General features: G+C 41.1%; 1 long non-coding RNA gene across 3 annotated transcripts in view; it reads right to left on the minus strand.

Annotated features, from left to right (window-relative positions):
* Window positions 1–8,998: 8,998 nt before the first annotated feature.
* Window positions 8,999–21,419, minus strand: part of LOC147351995 (uncharacterized) — a 38,223-nt gene continuing 25,802 nt past the window's right edge. For 2 of the 3 annotated variants that reach the window (XR_015146912.1, XR_015146913.1), the window contains exons 2-4: window positions 18,589–18,785; window positions 9,984–10,064; window positions 8,999–9,301 (exon numbers count right to left, since the gene is read on the minus strand). This is a non-coding gene — a long non-coding RNA (uncharacterized LOC147351995). The remainder of the gene's footprint in view (window positions 9,302–9,983; window positions 10,065–18,588; window positions 18,786–21,419) is intronic. The other variant, XR_015146914.1, reaches the window with a different exon arrangement.

Genomic DNA, 21,419 nt, shown 5'->3' on the forward strand with positions numbered 1-21,419 from the left:
GAGAACCAGGCACCAGCCAGTCAGATGCCAAATACACCAGGTCTAAAAACTATTCATCACCCATAAGGTAATAAATAGGTATGTAATCCTTACCATTTCCCAAGTCTACCACCTAAAAATATGTCCAAAATACCTGGTTTTAGCTTTGAGTAAATTCACTCAGCCCACAATTTTGCAGTCACACTTAAGAGAGACAAACCCAGTAATACTGTCCGGAAAAACAAGTTCCCCTTCTCACCCTTTCTGATCTAAGATTTTATGACCCAGAGCTTAGATAGTAAGGTATAGTCATTTTATCAGATGGGCTTCCCTGGTGGCTCAGAGGTTAAAGCGTCTGCTCGTGATGTGGGAGACCTGGGTTCAATCCCTGGGTCGGGAAGATCCCCTGGAGAAGGAAATGGCAACCCACTCCAGTATTCTTGCCTGGAGAATCCCATGGACGGAGGAACCTGGTAGGCTACAGTCCACCGGGTCGCAAAGAGTCAGACACAACTGAGCGACCACTTCACTTCACTTCATTTTATCAGACAGAGTACTTACGACAGCAAATAATAGAAAATGCACTTAAATGGCAAAGGGTATATATTTACTCATGGGAATAAAATGCCCAAAGATAGGTTTGGCTTCAGGCATAGATTTTCAACCAGGTCCCTCAGAGACACTGTATGTTTAGAGAAATGTATGAGAATATAATTTCACAACATTTTTGTTATATAACCTACAGTGTCCACGCTTAGCTCTTTCTTGCATTTCAGAACCTAAACAAAAGAAAACCAACAATTAATAATAATTATAAAAGTAAATATAACTCAGAAATTCAATTGGAAAAAGTAGAATCAAGCTAAATCATTAATAAAATATTAAACTGATGGTGTTATTTGTAAAGACTGCGCATGTGTGTGTGTTATAATTTCAGGAATAATCCATGTGAACTATACACTCTATGGAAATTATCTATATCACAACTTGCTAGATGGATTAATGGTTTATAAAAAAAATCCGTTAGTTTTACTTCCCAAAGTTCATTTTTCCTTGTGCTGTCATATAATAGTTCATCTTCAATAAGTATCTGTAATGTGGGATAAGAAGCTCTGAGGGCCAGGCACATAATTTATAACCATAATGGAAATGGCATGCTTAGCAGGGATAGTCAGGGGACCCCTGCATGTTTGGAGGAAAGGAGAAGTTATATCACCCATGAAAAGCCTAATGAGATAGGCAGATTTCAGGGGAAAATGATCTTATTGTCCTGGTCTTAGACCTTGTTCTACCAGTGAGACTCGTGTCTGATACATAATGATTCCAGCATGTTCTAAGCATAACGTTATATGGCGTACAGGGCTAGCTATGCAGAAGTCAGAGCCCTGACCAATAAATGCCAGCTTCATTGCTAAGGCATTTCAGTCATGTCCAACTCACAGTGACCCCACAGACTAAGCCCCAGCTTCATTGGGTGCCTTAATTATGTCACCTTCCCTACCAGGACACACCCCCAGGGACAAACCGAGGACTAGTTTTCGGTTTGAAATCTGTCTCTGGTCCCCAACTCTCAGTATAGTCCTTAGCTATTGTCTTCTGCAAGTCAGGAAATGTTTGTATATTTGGCAGTTGGAAATGCAATTCTGAAGCTCAGGAGAGGTTGCAGGGGAAGGAATAGAGATCTGAGAACTGAAACACGTTTAACCCAGCTTGGCCTGTTTTACAAGGCCATCCTGACCCCATTCCTCCTCTTTACTCAGCAGCTGGGAGTCACCCATCTTGAAGCAGGTGGAGCGGAAGGATGCCATTGGCCCTCTTCCAGCCAGCAATGACTCCCCTTTGTATCCAGATGTTGCTGCGGTACAGGACTGTTTCAAAATGACCAGAGAATTTGTTATTGTTTCAAGTTTTTCTGAAACTTTAGGATCTTAAACTGAAAGTCATTCACCAAGCTTACAATGTGTGAGCTGGTGGGACACAGGAACTAATGGGGGTGGGGGTGGGAGGAAGGGGCATTTGGGATACATTAGAAATTCAATATCAGCTTTGTGAAGTTGTTAATAATTAGCCACAGCTTTTGTCTCTACCCCTGCAGCTAGTGACATGAAAGTGCTTAGGTTTCTAAAAAACAGATTAAGCTTACTAATGTATTAAGTAACAAGGTTTTTCATCAACAGCTTATTGATTCCAGCAGGACAGTTGTGAGAGCAAAGAGCTCTGAATGTTGGTGGAATGAATTTGTAGCCCAGTTCACTGGTACTTAAAAAAATCAAAGTAAGAGATATTTTAGAGGAAATTAATTCTACCCTCCCCCACCCCCATCTTTGGTAATAGCTCCATGACAAGTGGAAAAGTTACCATATTATCCAAAATAATACTCCAATATAAAACTAACTTTGTGCCTCTCTTTCTTCTCCCTCTTTTCTGATTTACATTTTAGATAAAAGAGGTTAATGATGTGTTACTTTTAGAATCAGTTCAATAAGCATTTCTTGAGATTTTCAATTTGAAATAATATTTCAAGAGAACCCACCAAAATAGCTGAAAACTCAGAAATAAAAAAAAATTTGCAATCATACTAAAAATGACAAGAAACAGGATGTCTGAAATCTATAAGCAACACAATGCCTGAAACTTGAAGGATTATTCCTTAACTATGAAGAACTGAATTGAGAAAGACAAGTGCTGGCTTTTCCACATGAAGCACAGTCCTCCTGCAAACAGATTGGAAATTCAGGGCCATACTGATCAGAAGACCAGATGGCCATCCCCTTATGAAGTGGGTTTTACTTTTTGAGACTTTTCCACCATTGGTCGCCATGTTTATCCTGGGTCACTGCCTGTATTCATCCTGCATGGACTCCATGTATTTCTAAACAAGTCATCAGCAGATTGTGTTTCTGAAATCAAATGACATTTTCACCCACAACTGTGTTTCTACAAAGGCAAAGGGATTTCATTTTAAATGACTCTCTTCTTGCTGAAACTAGAGCATATCAACAGCTGGGAGACTCATGGAGTTCTGCGGTCCATTTGTTTAGGGATGGTAAACATCTGCCTTGCAGCACCGATTTCCAGTTAATATTTGGGCCAGTGCCTAAACACTTCGTTTTCCAAACACATGCCACAAATCATTGTTTAGAGAGCTGCATTTTTACCTTTACCTTGGAGATCAGTCAGTAGTTCCCTATGGCGATCTCCAAGGTGCCATTCACAAATGCACCTTGGTGGAAACGGAAGATACATCAAGAATTTCATGCTGTTACTAAATATGAATACCTTTTTAATCCTTTCCTTCTTTCCTTCATGCTTGGTTGTGCTAGGTTTTCGCTGCTGCACACGGGCTTTCTCCAGGTGCAGAGAGGGGGCTACTCTCGAGTTGTAATGCACAGGCTTCTGTTGTTGCAGAGCACAGGCTCTAGGCACGCCAGCTTCAGCAGTTGTGACATCATTGGGCTTAGTGGCTCCTTGGAATATGTGGAATATTCCAAGACAGGGACTGAACCCGTGTCCCCTGCATTGGCAGGCAGATTATTATCTATTGCACCACCAGGGAAGCTCCCAAATACTTTAAATTCGGCATTTGGATACTGCTGTCATGAAAAATGGAGTTCATGCAACTACCTACCAGGCCCATGTTGGGGGTTACAGTAGCTGATTCTGACCCAAAGTTGGAGACAGCATTGGAAAAAAAAAAAAGAAAGAAAGCTTAGGCAAAGTAGAAAGGGTACTGTGCTATAATGTTACACTAGATTTCTTTTCAGTTTAAAGAAAACCCATGATTGCCTTCAGGAGCCATGAAGACAGAATAATTTCTGTCATAGAGGAAGAAAGCACACAATTTTATGAGGTCTCTGAAGGGAACGGGGGAATTCTCTTTTGGGTGGGGCTGAGGTAAACATGGGCTTTGCCGGTGGCTCAGTGGTAAAGAACCTGCTTGCCAATCCAGGTGACACAGCAGACACGGGTTCAATCCCTGAGTGAGGAAGAGGGGAAATGGCAACGCACTCCAGTATTCCCGCCTGGAAAATCCCATGGACAGAGCCTGGGGGCTACAATCAACGGGGTTGTAAAGAGTTGGACATGACTGAGTATGCATGCATAGGTACTCTTGATATTTTACAGTTTAATAATTCCCAGTGGAAATCAGTTCTGGACCTCCAGTTCTATCTTTATTTGACTTCTGAGTTTTGTGTTTTCGAGAGCTTATCTTTTTCTTAAACACAGGAAAACTTAACATAAGTTCATAGTTGCCAAGTGAACAATTATTTTCTTAAATCGTTATTTGGAAATTTTTATCACGCTCAAGCTAGACGTTCAGGTAGCCCTTGACACTAGTTAGTGACGGCTCTCTGGACATGTGTGTTGGTTACAAAGAATGTGACAGTTATGCCTGGCTCATTAAGTGGTGATGAAATCCCTCATCTCTTCCCATCCCAACCTCCCCTGCACACAGACAGACACACCACACAATACACTTAAGAATTCTTAAGCAGGAAAACCCAAATATTTTGGGGAGGGAGGGAAGAAGGAAGGAAGGGAAGAAAAGGGAAGAAATGTCCTTAAAGGCAGAAAATATATATATACTTAGCAGACATAGCATAGAAAACTAAAAATCAAATGAGATTTCAAACACATATATTTGAGTAAAACTGGAAATAAATGACTAGGTGAGAGGATTTAGGTTTCATTTTCAAAACAGTAAAAAATTACATATCACTAAGGTGTACATATTCAGTAAAATGAACCAGACACCTTCAGATAAGTGGTAGTTGTTATGAAGGTAGAAGAGAGGAAAGAGCAATTGATTTCAAAAGGAAGAATCAAGAAATCTTCATGAAATAACTAAGGTATGGAAGAGCCAAAGCAACTAAATTTTACTGAGTATGTGCAAAATTCTACACTAGATATTTTCATAGGGATTAACATTAACACAGTTACTAAAGAGCAATTTTTTTTCCTCTAAGATCTGTCTTACGGATTTAAAGAATTTAGTCAGGAGAAAGAGCTTCACAGGTGGCTTCAGTGGTAAAGAACCCATTTGCCAATGCAGGAGACACAGCAGACGTGGGTTCGATCCCTGGTCCAGGAAGATGCCCTGGAGGAGGAAGTGGCAACCCACTCCAGTATTCTTGCCTGAAGAATCCCATGGACGGAGGAGCCTGACAGGCTACAGTCCATGGGGTTGCAAAGAGTTGGAAAAAACTTAGTGACTAAACAACTACGGAGAAGGTGATGGCACCCCACTCCAGTACTCTTGCCTGGAAAATCCCATGGATGGAGGAGCCTGGTAGGCTGAAGTCCATGGGGTCACTCAGAGTCGGACACGACTGAGCGACTTCACTTTCAGTTTTCACCTTCATGCATTGGAGAAGGAAATGGCAACCCACTCCAGTGTTCTTGCCTGGAGAATCCCAGGGACAGGGGAGCCTGGTGGGCTGCTGTTTATGGGGTCACACAGAGTCGGACACAACTGAAGTGACTCAGCAGCAGCAGCAAACAACTACAATTAGGACAAAGGGGATAATGGTGGCCTGGGAGGAGGACAGTGCATCAGTGAAAATATTTTAAAATCTACTGTTCAGGAAGGAAAATCGGATTTGTCTGCATTATAGGTCTAGAGAAGCGTTGTTCTTTCTTGGAAATGTAAACCAAAGGGTGGGCATAAGTGTAATTTGTAATTTATGTCCATCTAGCATCTTTGAACATGCATCCTAGTTTTGGCTTAAAAGCAATATGCCTAAGGTAGAATTCAGAATACTTGCATCTTCACCTAAATTTGTAGCAAGGATACAGATGGCAGATGGGGGGGAGGTGTCTAGGTTTTAAGGTGTTCTTAGTGAAATCATTAAGAAGACCTTGGAAGCCAGAAGCAATTTCAAGAAAAGTCACAAGTGATGCCCATGCGGTCGCGTCCTAGCAGGCATGATGCAGAATGTCCAGCTCCTCCAGACAGCAGTCCTACGACTCTTGGTATTCAGCCTGGAATTACGCATTTTCATACCTTTCATAAGACGGACTCTGGCTCTCCTGGAGAGTCTCAAAACTACTTAAAATCCTTTAATAAGTGCTTCTGCTTAAAGAAAGCATTGAGGATTATTTCATCTACAAATAAAAGCCTCAAATTGTATATATTATTATTCTTGCATAGCAGAATGTACAATAGTTGCTTAAAAATGTGCTTTTTGATTTTCAAAAAATGTATGTGTAACAAAATACACAAAAAATGGTATTGAGGGGGCGCTTCCCTTGGGTCCAGTGGTTAAGACCCCACAGTCCCAATGCAGGGGGGACTGGCTTCAATCCCTGGTCAGGGAATAGATCCCACAGGCCACACCTAAGAGCTCGAGTGCCACAGCTACAAATCCAGCATGCCACAGTGACGATCCTGTATGTTGCAAATCAGACTCAGCACAGTGAAATTAAAAAGAATAATAAAATGTTTTAAAACTTGTAGAATTCTGAGCAGTATGATTTTGTTGTTGTTTTGTTGGTTTTCACTAAATTTTAATTTCATATTATTAAAGATTCACATAAAGCTATAAGAAATAATAAAGAGGGATCTCTTCTACTCTTCACCCAGTTTCCCCTAAAGACAGCGTTTGCAAAACTATGATCAAGTACGACATCATGACCAGGATACTAAAACCACACAGCCAGTAATCTTTTTGGTACTGGCTCTTCTCGCTAAGCATCAAGCCCCAGACACTCATGATTTGCGCGTCACTAGTCTCTCCTTCTTCCTGCCAAGCAGTGTTATATTTCATGGTATGGATGGACCACAATTTAATCATTCACCTGCTGAAGGACATCTGGGTCATTTCCATTTTGGGAATACTACAAATAAAACTGCTACAATCTTTCAATGCACATCATTTTGTACATAAACATCAGTTGTCATTTTTCTGGGATAAATGCTTAAGAGTGTAATCGCTGGGTTGGATGATCATTCTGTTTAGTTTTATAAGAAACAGCTCCACTGTTTGCCAGAGTGGCAATACCGTTTTACATTCTCACCCACGATGCATGAGAGAGAGTTCCTCTACACACTAACCAGGCTGCAATGCTGTCAGTGTTCTGTGTTAGCCATTCTGATATGTATGCAGTGGTATCTCATTCTGGCTTTATTGTGCAGAACCTGGGCCCAGTCATCTCTTTATCCCTCTCTGTCTATTTATGCTCCAGCCACTGAACTTTTAACCATTTCTTAATCTACCTTTTCCCTGCTGACTCAGTGGTAAAGAATCTGCCTGCCAATGCAAGAGTGCAGGAGACGTGGGTTTGATACCTGGGTCGGGAAGATCCTTTGGAGGAAGACACGGAAACGCACTCCAGCATTCTTGCCTGGAGAATCCCATGGACAGAGGAGCCTGGTGGGATACAATCCATGAGGTTGCAGAGAGTCGGACACGACTGAGTACACACACACAATGTTTTCTAAAGGAGGAATGGACTTGGAGGGGAGACAGAGAAAGACAAATACGGTGTGATGTCATTTATTTGTGGAATCTAAAAAATATAACAGATGAGTGAATATAATGAAAAAGAAGCAGACTCACAGACATAGACAATAAACCAGTGGTTACCAGTGTGGAGAGTGGGGAGGGAGGGCAGTATAAGGGTCAGGGATTAAGAGGTACAAACTATTAGGTATAAAATAAGCTACAAGGATATACTGGACAACATGGAGAATACACTTAATATTTTATAATAACTGTAAATGGAGTATAACCTTTGAAAAGGATGAATCACTATATTGTACACTTGTCACTTAAATAATATTGTACAGCAACTATACTTCAATTAGAAGTATATACTCCAGGGGATCTTCCCAACCCAGGGATCGAACCCATGTCTCTTATGTCTCCTGTATTGGCAGGCAGATTCTTTACCACTGAGCCACCTGGGAAGGCCTCAAAAAACACCTACTCAGCCTCAGATCTCAGCTCAAGGATCACTCTCGGATGCCTGTCCTCATTCTTCCTTATCCCTGACAGAATTGACGCTAACCGTCTTTGTGAACTCCCTGACACTCGAGCATCCTTCAGGCCCTGCAGTGGCCCCAGGCTCTCCTGCTGGTCGGAGGAGCAGGGAGCATGTGTTTCATTCTCAGCACCTAAGACAATACCCATCCCACTCTATCACAGGTCTTGGTAGTGCTTTCCACAAATACACACAGAGTCCAGGCACAGAATCTGGGCGTCCCCCAACATTAACGCCAGTTACTGTCCCAACATGAAACTCTGTAACTACAGGCCGTGCAGAGGACAGCATGGCACACACTCTCGGATAAGGGGATAACACTCTGCAGGATTTTCAAATGACCTTCAAAGTGGGACCAAGTGAGGGACTCCCCTGGTGGTCCAGTGGTTAAGAATCTGCCTTGCAATGCAGGGGATGTGGGTTTGATCTCTGGTCTGGGAATTAAGATCCCACTTGCTGTGGAGAAACTAAGCCTGCAAACTGCCATTACTGAGCCCTCACGTCACCATTAGAGAGTCTGTGCTCTGTAATGAAAGATCCAGTGTGATGGAACAAAGATCCCAAGTGCCGTAACTAAGACTCGACACGGCCAAATAAACAAATATTAAAACACACACACACAAAATATGGCTTACCTGGTGGCTCAGTGTTAAAGAATCCACCTGCCAATGCAGGAAACAGGCTCAATCCTTGGTCCAGAAAGATTTCACAGGCTGTGGAACAACTAAGCCCACGAGCCACAACCACTGCGCCTGTGCTCTAGAGCCCGGGAGTTACAAGGAGGCCACCACAGTGAGAAGCCCGCAACTAGAGAGCAGCCCCTGCTCTGCACAATTACAGAAAAGCCCACTCAGCAACGACAACCCAGCACAGCCAAAAACAAATAAATAAATAAACATAAACATTTAAACACACACACACACAAATGAGGCCAAGTGAGATAACACTCCCCCCACACACACACAATGACTTGTCCTTGAAATATAGATTCACGTATTTCCTTAATTCTGTCCTGCAAATTTCTACAAGCCGGGTATGGGTTTATCATCATTTTACTAGTTAGAAAACTGAGGCCCCAGCACTGACTAAGATCATTGCTAATAAGAGGCAGAGCTGTGCTTCCCACCCATGTCCACCTGATTCCAAAGCCCATTTGTTTTTTCTTTGCCACACTGTCTTCTGCCCTGGAATTGACTCTCCTTGAAAAGTGAGACGTAGCCCAGGCCACCGAAACTTCTTGAGTATCAGAAGCACATAAAACAATTCTCCATGGCTGCCTGTCTTGAACGGTGATACCATTATCCTCTTACGGATCGATGGGTGTGAAATCGGATCCAGCCTGGGAGCGGGAGAAAGAAAAGAAAGGGACGATCTGGCTCCAAGCTCGGCAAGATACAAAAACTTACTGGGGTTCTGCGGAGGTCTGTTCAAAGTCTGGGTATGTTCTGTCATTTGGCAAGAATTAAATAGAGCCTTGTGTCTTCGAAGATGATTCTGTTACCTTCAGGATTAGGTTACCTGTCATTATATTTAACCTATGGGAAAAAGCAACACAAAGCTGTGCTAAAGATGTAATAGAAAACATATAATGAAGAGCCCTCGTGGCAGAGAGACACACGTTTCCCACAGAGAGCTGGTGCTGAATGAAGACTTTCTGCTTCTGCCTTGCATTCCCTAGGGGAGTGCAGCCTCAGAAGCCCAAAGGGATGCAAATAAAACAGCTCCGGCCCCTCCTGGACAGATACAGGTGCTCTGGTCTTATTCATCCATGAGGTGACTGCACAGAGGGGTGCAGGAAGAAGAGAGGGGAGTTCAGAGTGGACCTTATCTTGCTTAATCTGTTAGAATTCCAGAAGGCCCTGGGGAACCTGAGATTCCTAGACTTTTTCCCTTCTCACGTTTCCTCCTAGAAACCCCTCCAGCTGGTGGGATGCTAAAATAAGGACCATTTAGCTAGCTGGTTAATGAAGTCCATATGCAATTGTTAGAAACATAACTGACACTTCAGACTTCGGACCTACATTTTCCTTTGTGAGGTCTTCTCATGCCCGGTGTGGCTGCCTGCTGCGATCGCTTCTGTTTTCCAAGCTTCTTGGCCCTGGCTGGAATTAAAAGTAGACGCTTGATGTGCTAATGTCGGGTTAGAATAATACCTATCTGTTATGCTGATTAAATAAAATAACATTTGTAAAGCAATGTGCCAGACACAAGGTGGACACTGTCTAAATCAGACCGTATTTACAGCCTGACCCCTACCCAGCTTCTCCAGGCTCCTTTCTCAAGAATTCATCCGGCCCCTAAGGCCCAGCCCAGCACACCTTACTGTCCGTCTGCATTGAGATGGTTGTTGTTCCCAGCCTAACAGCCCGCCACAGAGAATGCTGTGTGGACCCATGATTCACCTCCAGAACAAAAACTCAAGATACATAAGGGTCTGAGAACAGTCTCCACGAACTTGGGCCCTCTCTGTGATACATAACCCTTTTGACTTTGGGGGATAGAGCTGGCACTCAATAAGTGGTTGTCAAATGAATGAACACATAAAGGAATCAGACTGCATCTCTCATATACCAGTTTTCAAGTCATTTAAATTATCAAATACAATTTCCCTGAAAAGTACAGTTTGGCTTAATGCACAGGGTAGGACATAGATAGCTTGAGCCAGCAGTCTGGCTGTATTCCTTCCGTCTTTCACCTTCCTTGCACCCGGAGGTTGATGTGACCGTCGCCCCTCTAGAATAAAATACTCTTTTACAGAAACTAAATAAAACACATAGAAATAAACTTCAGAAAATGCAATCTCTCAAAGACAAAATGTCGTATGATATTGCTTATATGTAGAATCTAGAAAAATGGTGAACTTATTTACAAAACAGAAATAGTCATAGATATAGAAAACAACATTGTTAATCAACTCTATTCCAATATAAAAAGAGAGAGAGAGAGAGAGATTGTGTTATCAATATAAATAGCATATTAGTTGAATTTGGTACAAGATCAGCCAGCTTTGGGGCTTCCCTGGTGGCTCAATGGTAAAGAACCTGCCTGACAATGTAGGAGAAGCATAGGTTAGATCCCTGGGTCAGGAAGATCCCCTGGAGAAGGAAGTAACAACCCACTCCAGTATTCTTGCCAGAGAAATCCCATGGACAGAGGAGCCTGATGAGCTACAGTCCATGGGGTCGCCAAGAGTCAGACGCGACTTAGCGACTGAACAACAGCAAGTTTTAACGAATTGTTCCTTTGTCACTGCCCAATCCAACTACTTTGAACTTCTTACAAAATAAACACAAAATAAACAAATAACTAAATTAAGTGCATGTTGAATTTAATATTGTTTCAGCCCTAGCACTGACTGGTGTTTTTCACCTCAAAATGCCTTAATTTCCTGCCTCATCTGCATTGCACCTGTGAACCCAGAAGCACATTATCTATCTTAAACACTTAATTCATACAAAATAAATTACGCCTACTTCTTAAGCATAAAAAACCCCAGCACTTCCAGACCTCATTTGTGGACATTATTTAAAGAGAATTCAGAGGTGCCAAAATCCTTCCTCTTATAAACCTTTGAAAATATATTAATAAAATTACACATTAGTAACCATTTTTTCCTGAACTCATAAACATTTTAGGAAATACAGATTAGCAAAATAAATAAATCAAAAGTAATCCAAATCCTGCTATGTATTTAATATTATTGTGTATGCATATCTTCCTGGACTTTAGGTACATAAATATTTATCACCAGATTATCTCATACAAATCTACATTCCAAATGTATATAACAATTTTTAGTTTTCTTTTATCATTTCAGAGGATATCAAGTCTTTCCAGGTCATGATAAGTTTGCAATCTTTTTTTTTTTTTTAGTAAAAGACTCAAAAGGCAAGATTTTTAATTTATTTAAATATATAAGTTTCATAGAATGTTTAATCCAAACTTACAAGTAAGTAAACCTTCTTCCATAATCTTAGAGTTATAATTGTTATTTCTACAATTATAATCATATCCATTACTATTTAACCTTATACACTTGTTGCCAGAACTACTATCTGTAAATGCTCGATGCAATCTCAGTTAAATAGCACAGAACAGAAAAATAATAGATGCAGATATAGGTGCAAAGATCATCATGTATGTGTATATGAAGACATACATGTATAAATATAGGTACAAAATGTATACAAAATATAAATATTATTTAACATATATATATAGAGACAAATCTGTTTACATATACTGTGTAAAGCTAGGCTTTATTTTAAATAATCAAGCCATTAATCTTTTATAATATCTGTTTGTCCTTGTGATTAAAGTTCTATACATATTTTAAAATACAGAAATGACTATAGCTTTTTCAATATATTTTAAATCCATCTAACAACTGCTTCTGGCACCTGCTGGGGAAAAGGCATTTTAGGTGTTACCAAGATGGATCAAAAACAGATGCTGCCAGGGGCTCTCAGTCAACTCTGAGACAGGTGTGGGCACAAAGACTTCTGAGAGATAAAGAGTTTTAATTATTATACCAAATGCTAGAAAAGCAACAAGAAGAAAGCAACCATACCTTCTGGAGGTAGAGAGAAGGATCAAGAAAGTTATCACAGAGGGAATGGCTTTGCACAGATGTTCGATGGGTAGAGAATGAGAGGAGAAATATTTGGGCTAAAGGAAAACATGAGCAAAGACCCAGTTAAGTTGAGTCGCAGGGAATTTATCCCCAGATGAAATCTTTAGTCAATTTAGTTCCAAACACCACAACAAAGCAAAGTGGTTCCTGAACAGTGCTCAGTAAGAGACACCAGGTGGGCAAAAAGTGCAAAAGCCTTTCACGACGCACTTAAGACTGTACGTACTGTGACAGATCCTTCATTGAGGCCAGTTGGCTTCTCTGATAATACATCCTTTCTTTGGAAATATTAAAAGTGTGGAATAATAACAACCTTTGGTTTATCTTTAGGCAGCCAAGGAGACGGAGTTTGGTATATCTGCACCTACCCCACCCCTGATGCTAATAACTGGACAGAAATTTGCTTGCTGGAATTCTCAAGCCATCCCTGAGTTCGGAGTGTAACTGAATTCTCTATTAAAGAGCCAATTTGCTATGAGGGAAATTAAGTTATTATTGCCTCTTGAATGTCAGCTGGCAGGCTCCATCTCTGGCTAATGCCTGTAATTATACAAGCAGCCTGCTGAGCACACCCCGTATGGCAGCTGCATATGGCATTTGCAGTTGTTATAATAACACAACAGCAAGCCGAGAAGCACAACACAAGCACACCTCTAACCTGCAAGTGACCTGCTAATTAGCAGCCATGTGGGGTTAACAGACAGAGCAGCTCATGCAGGACAGTGTGTGATCAGGGTAAACAGGGACCCTGGTAAATGGGAAAATATATGCCGGGAGGAGTCTCCTTGCTCCCTGACAGTGCTGGTCAAACAAATGAGAAAAGTGCGCACTCAACGGAGAGAGCCTCTAAAATTAATACCGCGCTGAGGAAAGGGAAACTGCTGTCTCTTTCCCACACCACTCCCACTCCCCTGAATCGGAACCATGGAATTAATCTTTGGGTTTGGATACTGGAGTTAAATACAACCTTTCCCAACACCCCATTCTCTACCCCAGCTCTGATGGCTTCATCTCCCATCCCCTTGGATGCTTTCAAAAGCTTCTTTTGTTTCCCACATGGAAGTTATGTGTGTTTTGTTTTCTGTGCTCAGAAGACTATTTGTATAATCGCGCTATTGTTGAAACCCATAATGAAAAGTAAAATGCCTCCTGATATTTCTCTTCCTCCTATCCAACGACTTCAAAAACCAGTGTATCTGCTTCAGTCTGGTCCCTTCTAGGTCTAATTCCAGATTCTGCTGGAGTCAAACATTTCAATGTTATTCTTTATAACCGTCATTGACAAAAGTCATTTACAAACCAACTTCTGAGGTAAAACATATGTGGATCACAAGTACTGCTGATGGGCCCTCTACTTCTCATATTTGGGGTTTTATATATATATATATATTTTTTTTTTTCTCATTGCAGCACTTATTTTCCCTCTTGAGCTTTCTTCCTCACAAAGTTAAACTCCTTTCTCCCTTCCCTTTTACAACTTACATCACTTATCATGTGACAAAGTGAAAGGATATCAAATTAACATGTATATGTATGGCTGGTTCACTTTGCTGTATAGCAGAAACTAACACAACATTGTAAGGCAACAATAGTCCAATTTAAAAAAAAGATATTGTTAATAAAATAATCAATTTTGGCAAAAAAGAAAGGATGTTAAATTACGCGATCATTATTAACCACAAAAACGAATGTTTACTGGGTATGCAAGTCGAGTCAACCTAGATGATCATCATAATCAATGAAAACAGCAATATTTATTAGGCTAGATCACTTATAGCCCTATGCTGAGTGCTGTATAATCTGATTCTATCCTCACATCAACTCCACGACGCACGTTCTGTTTTCTCATTTCATAGATGAGAGAACGGGGTCTTAGAGAAATTCAGCACCTGCTCAGAACCTCCCAGCCTGTGAGAATTCCAGAACCCAAACTGGACCCAGCTCATTCCAAAATCCAAAGACCTGAGTCAGTTAAGGGCTCTCCGCTCAGAGCCCTGGTCTTCTTGTGTATTTATAGAGAAGAACAATTACATGAAGTGATTTCTACAATGAGGTGACTAAGAATTACAAATGCAGTCCTCAAATGATTTCCCATCTATTTATGAATCAGATAATGAAGACGACGTAAATTAGCAGATGTACTATCTTGTGATGTGAGCGTTATTTATAAACGTGATGTGATGTTATTTAAAAAGTCTTCCTATTTAAAAAGTGACGTGATGCTTTCATTTCAGAGGAGCAGATCTGTTACATGCCTCTTCTTCCTGTTCTCTCTCAAAGCTCGGGGCAATGTGGGTAGAATCATACTCCAAGAAAATAAATTCTCAACCAGAGAGAGAAGGGAAATGGCAGTTATCAAGGGATGTCCAGGATGGTTTCACATGTCGGAAACAGATGGGACTGTGCTAAGGAGATAGCTTTGAGGTTAGGGAGAGCCCAATCGATAGAGAGATGCATGGCAGGCTCCCAGTGTGGAGGGGGCAGGTACGGATGCTGGAGTGGGACACAAGGAAAGATGGGGATGACCGGGAGGTTTAAGTAGGATTGGCAGTTCCACTTGCTCCACCCTCACCCTGAACCTAAGAAACCTCCTTTCCTTCTGCAGTAAAAAATATACAAGCCTCTCCTGCAAATAAATAAAGCAAATTACCAAGAAAGAGTTTACATTACTGGGTGTTCCTGGTACAGAGTATAACCCTTCTGATGCTGTGTTTGAATGACCTTAATCTCACAGGTAGTCATCTCCCTTCTAAGGCACCTTGAAGGGAAGCCAGCCTGCTTCTTCTCAGAGCCTGCAAAAGTACACAAGAATCTCACATCAACTCTAACAATCATCAACATGTTCTTCATCCTTAAATATAAAGAGACAACCAAGAAGTACAAGAGATATGATTAAAAAAAAAATCAGCAAGAAAAAATAGCAACCGGTGAATCAGATGAGTAAAAAGATAACAAATAAGATAGACATTATTTTAACCTCAAATTTGAGAGGAAAATTATCTATTAGGAAATAGGATGTTGAGAAGTAATGAGTTCTTAGAAATTAAGAATAATATTGCCAAAATAAAAAGCGTCAATAGCAGGACTGGAAGATAGAGTAGGATAAAGTCAAACTTAAAGTGAAGTCACTCAGTCGTGTCCGACTCTTTCAGACCCCATGAACTGTAGTCTACCAGGCTCCTCTGTCCACGGGATTTTCCAGCAAGCATACTGGAGTGGGTTGCCATTTCCTTCTCCAGGAGATCCTCCTGACCCAGGGATTGAACCCCGGGCTCCCACATTGTAGGCAGACCCTTTACCATCTGAGCCACCTGATAAAGGTAGACAGAATGAAGAAAACAGTCACAAGTAGGTTCCGTGCGGTCCAGCATCTTACTGATGGAAGTCACTAAAAAGGAAATCAGAGAATGCAGAGAAAAGTAACAAATACAAAGTGAAAACAACTCAGACACGAAAAAACACAACATTCTTCAGAACAAAAAGGCTATAGTGTGATAATCAAGATAAATGACAGAAGACCACATCTAAAAGATTGTCAGGAAACTTAAGAACAGTCTGGATTTAACAAAATAAATAAAGCCTGAAAGCTTCCAGAGGAGGGGAAAAAAATCTTATCTCCTCAAAGGAGCGACAATCTGATTTTTTCATGAAGATGACTGGTTATAAGAGACTGCCTTCCAGCTTCTGGGAGTAATTAAAAAAAAAAATACACTGTATATTTCAGAGTTCTTGTAGATATACAGAACTGAGAAAATAGTATAGGCAGTTCCCATAAATCATCTTACATCAATATGGTACATTGTTAGAATTAATCAACCAGGCTTGATGCATTCTTATTTAGATTGGCTTAGTCTCTAGCTATGGAGAAGGCAATGGCACCCCACTCCAGTACTCATACCTGGAAAATCCCATGGATGGAGGAGCCTGGTAGGCTGCAGTCCCTGGGGTTGCTAAGAGTCGGACATGACCGAGCAACTTCACTTTCACTTTTCACTTTCATGCACTGGAGAAGGAAATGGCAACCCACTCCAGTGTTCTTGCCTGGAGGATCCCAGGGACAGGGGAGCGTGGTGGGCTGCCATCTATGGGGTCACACAGAGTCGGACACGACTGAAGCAACTAAGCAGCAGCAGCAGTCTCTAGCTAATGTCCTTTTCTGGGATTCTACTCAGGGTATGACATCACCTGTAGCTGTCCTGTCTCTTTAGACAACTTTTTTTTTCTTTTTTATGCAGACCCTTTTTAAAGTCTTTATTGAATTTGTTACAATATTGTCTCTGTTTTACGTTTTTGGCTTTTTGGACGGGAGGCATGTGGTATCTCAGCTGCCCAACCAGGGATCGAACCTGCACCCCTTGCATTGGAAGGCCAAGTCTTAACCACTGGACCACCAGGGAAGTTCCTCTTTAGGTAACTTTTGACTGTGATGGTTTCTCAGGCTTCTCTTGTTTCTGATGATGGGAACAGTTTTGAGGAGCTCTGATTGGTATTTTGTGGAATGTCCCTTTATCAGAGCTGTTACTCTACTAGACTGCAGTTAGGTGTTCCAGGGAGGAAGATCACAGAATGAAGTGCCAGTCTCATCACAGCAAGGGTAAATGCCATCAGCATGACTTATCACCACTGATGCTGGCTTTGATCGTGTGCTGAGGTCATGCTTGCCACACTTTTCTAGCGTAAAGTTGGTCTCCCTGCTTTCCATACTGCCTGTGCACAACCCATATTTCAGGCCTGGGGGCTTATGAAAGCAGAATATCCGTACTATTTTTTGGAATATCTCTGCGTTGGGGGTTTGTCTCTTCCTCTCCATCAATCAATCATTTCTTTACGTCACTATGGATTCGTGGCTGCTTTTTTTTAACCTTTTGTTTTATACTGGAATATAGCCAATTAACAACATTGTGATAGTTTCAGGCACACAGCAAAGAGACTGTCATACATACACATGTATCTACTCTACCCCAAACTCCTCTCCCATTCAGGCTGCCACAGGACACTGAGCAGAGTTCCCTGTGCTGTATAGTAGGTCCTGGTTGCTTATCCAGTTTAAATATAACAGTGTGTACCTGTCAAGATGGATACTTGTTTTGTACTTTGGGTTATAATTCACTTTATTTTGTGGCTTGCATTGTTCCAGTTTGGGGCACAGAAGCTCTTTGACTTCACTACTGTGACCTTCAACATAATGTGGATGGGCTGTGGTTTTATTTTTGTATTTCTTGAGTTCTTCCTAACTTTGTGTCACTATAAGATGCTCCAGGCCCATCTTTGTATATCTTCTGCCCAAGCCCTAGAATCCACTATTTCTCCAACATCCCCTTTTTTGGAAATGGTATTAGAAACCAAAATCTGAGTGAGAAGTGTATTCATAGATACTGAGATGTCACTGCTTCTTGGCTCTTTGAGCTGACAAGTCAAGGAAATATGAGAGTGTGTTTACTAACACATATGTATACACATATTTATAAACAGGGCTTCCCTGATAGCTCAGTTAGTAAAAAAAAAAATGTGCCTGCAATGCAGGAGACCCCAGTTCAATCCCTGGATTGGGAAGATCCCCTGGAGAAGGGAAAGGCTACCCATGCCAGTATTCTGGCCTAGAGAATTCCATAGACAGTATAGGCCATGAGGTCACAGAGAGTCAGACATGACTGAGCGACTTTCACTCAAGTAAATATGAGTGTCTTTACTAACACATATGTATACATATATTTATAAATATTTCTATATGCAAATATCTGGGTCTAGGTTAGACTAAACATGAGTTCATACCGATGTCTCCAAACATAACCCCTTACCATATGGATTATTCTAGCCCCCTTCCCTTGTTTATCTGTAAAATATGACTCTCACAGTAAGAAACTTGACTCCTCCTACCTTCCATTCATCCATTTAATTGTTCAATTCCAGTATATGCATAAGTATACAGTATCAGGATTGTTCCATCATACCTTCATGGGAAAGAACTTTAACAGTTAGGACATAGTACTTACATGCAGTTCCTTTTGCCTTGATGTTTGCAGACTCCACTCACTTCCAGAGTTACTTAAATCAACACCTTTTCCTCTGGCTGAATTGTTCTTTCGTTTGCATACATGAATATTCAATCTGTACTATAACAGTCTATGGTTTTGACAAATCCATAATGTCTTGTGTTCCCCATTACAGGATCATTCAAAATAGTTCACACCTTAAAAAAAATATTTCTTGTGATTCACCTATTCAACCTTCCTCACTTCCCCCTAAACATCTGGCAAACACTCTGCAGCTTTTCATTTTCTAGTGTGACATGTAGCTAAAAATCATACAATACGTAATCTTTCCAGACTGACTTGTTTCCACACAGCAATGTATCATTAAGATTCCTCAATGTGTTCTTACAGCTAAATAAGGCATTTCTATGTAATGGGAAAAATAGAAAATGATAGATCATTTGTTTAATTATTCAGTAAATACACTAAATAACACTTTGCTGTATGGATGACCCACAGTTTCTTTATCCATACTGAAGGACATCTTAATTGCTTCTAGTTTTTATATATTATTTAAAAAAAACCTACCATAAACATTTTCATGCAATGCTGGATTATATGGTAAAACTGTAACTTTGTAAGAAATTGCAAAACTGTCTTCCAAAGTAGCCTGCATCATTCTACATTTCCAGTTTCTCGGTGTCCTTTCCAGAATTCGGTATTGTCAGTGCCTTGGACTTTAGTCATTCTAATAGATGAATACCCCCCTGTTGTCCTAAGGTTTCCCTAAGCACTCCTCCTTAAATAAAGTTTGTATCTTGCAGCTCTTTCAGTTTTAATACATTGTTATTATACTAGAGCTACTACTTATGTGGTGGTCAGATGTGGGGGAACAAAAGCATTCTTTACTTTTACAATTAAATCTGTCTTTCAGTGGCCTGTCCCTGGGTTGTGACTTTCACAAATGTTTCTTAGTATTCTCCTTTCCCTCTTCAGTGAAACAGAAAGACTAGTGGGGGTCAGTTCAGTTCAGTTCAGTCGCTCAGTAGTGTCCAACTCTTTGCGACCCCATGAATCGCAGCACGCCAGGCCTCCCTGTTCATCACCAACTCCCAGAGTCCACTCAGACTCACGTCCATTGAGTCAGTGATGCCATCCAGCCATCTCATCCTCTGTCGTCCCCTTCTCCTCCTGCCCCCAATCCCTCCCAGCATCAGAGTCTTTTCCAGAGTCAACTCTTGGCATGAGGTGGCCAAAGTACTGGAGTTTCAGCTTCAGCATCATTCCTTCCAAAGAAATCCCAGGGCTGATCTCCTTCAGAATGGACTGGTTGGATCTCCTTGCAGTCCAAGGGACTCTTAAGAGTCTTCTCCAACACCACAGTTCAAAAGCATCAATTCTTTGGTGCTCAGCTTTCTTCACAGTCCAACTCTCACATCCATACATGACCACTGGAAAAACCATAGCCTTGACTAGACAGACCTTTGTTGGCAAAATAATGACTCTGCTTTTTAATATGCTGTCTAGGCTGGTCATAACTTTCCTTCCAAGGAGTAAGCGTCTTTCAGTTTCATGGCTGCAGTCACCATCTGCAGTGATTTTGGAGCCCAAAAAAATAGTCTGACACTGTTTCCACTGTTTCCCCATCTATTTCCCATGAAGTGATAGGACCATTTTCTGAATGTTGAGCTTTAAGCCAACTTTTTCACTCTCCTCTTTCACTTTCATCAAGAGGCTTTTGAGTTCCTCTTCACTTTCTGCCATAAGGGTGATGTCATCTGCATATCTGAGGTTATTGATATTTCTCCCGGCAACCTTGATTCCAGCTTGTGCTTCTTCCAGCCCAGCGTTTCTCATGATGTACTCTGCATATAAGTTAAATAAGCAGGGTGACAATATACAGCCTTGACATACTCCTTTTCCTATTTGGAACCAGTCTGTTGTTCCATGTCCAGTTCTAACTGTTGCTTCCTGACCTGCATACAGGTTTCTCAAGAGGCAGGTCAGGTGGTCTGGTATTCCCATCTCTTTCAGTCCACAGTTTATTGTGATCCACACAGTCAAAGGCTTTGGCATAGTCAATAAAGCAGAAATAGATGTTTTTCTGGAACTCTCTTGCTTTTTCCATGATCCAGTGGATGTTAGCAATTTGATCTCTGGTTCCTCTGCCATTTCTAAAACCAGCTTGAATATCTGGAAGTTCACAGTTCACATATTGCTGAAGCCTGGCTTGGAGAATTTTGAGCATTACTTTACTAGCGTGTGAGATGAGTGCAATTGTGTGGTAGTTTGAGCATTCTTTGGCATTGCCTTTCTTCGGGATTGGAAAACTGACCTTTTCCAGTCCTGTGGCCACTGCTGAGTTTTCCAAATTTGCTGGCATATTGAGTGCAGCATTTTCACAGCATCATCTTTCAGGATTTGAAAGAGCTCAACTGGAATTCCATCACCTCCACTAGCTTTGTTTGTAGTGATACTTTCTAAGGCCCACTTGACTTCACATTCCAGGATGTCTGGCTCTAGGTCAGTGATCACACCATAGTGATTATCTTGGTCGTGAAGATCTTTTTTGTACAGTTCTTCTGTGTATTCTTGCTACCTCTTCTTAATATCTTCTGCTTCTGTTAGGTCCATACCATTTCTGTCCTTTATCGAGCCCATCTTTGCATGAAATGTTCCCTTGGTATCTCTAACTTTCTTGAAGAGATCTCTAGTCTTTCCCATTCTGTTGTTTTCCTCTATTTCTTTGCATTGGTTGCTGAGGAAGGCTTTCTTTTCTCTTCTTGCTATTCTTTGGAACTCTGCATTCAGATGGTTATATCTTTCCTAGTGGGGGTGGCAGTGTGTAAATG

The sequence above is a fragment of the Bos grunniens genome, chromosome 19 (assembly GCF_055505025.1).
Source record: "Bos grunniens cultivar Pamir isolate PY7600 chromosome 19, Bosgru_T2T1.0, whole genome shotgun sequence".
NCBI classification, from domain to species: Eukaryota; Metazoa; Chordata; class Mammalia; order Artiodactyla; family Bovidae; genus Bos; species Bos grunniens.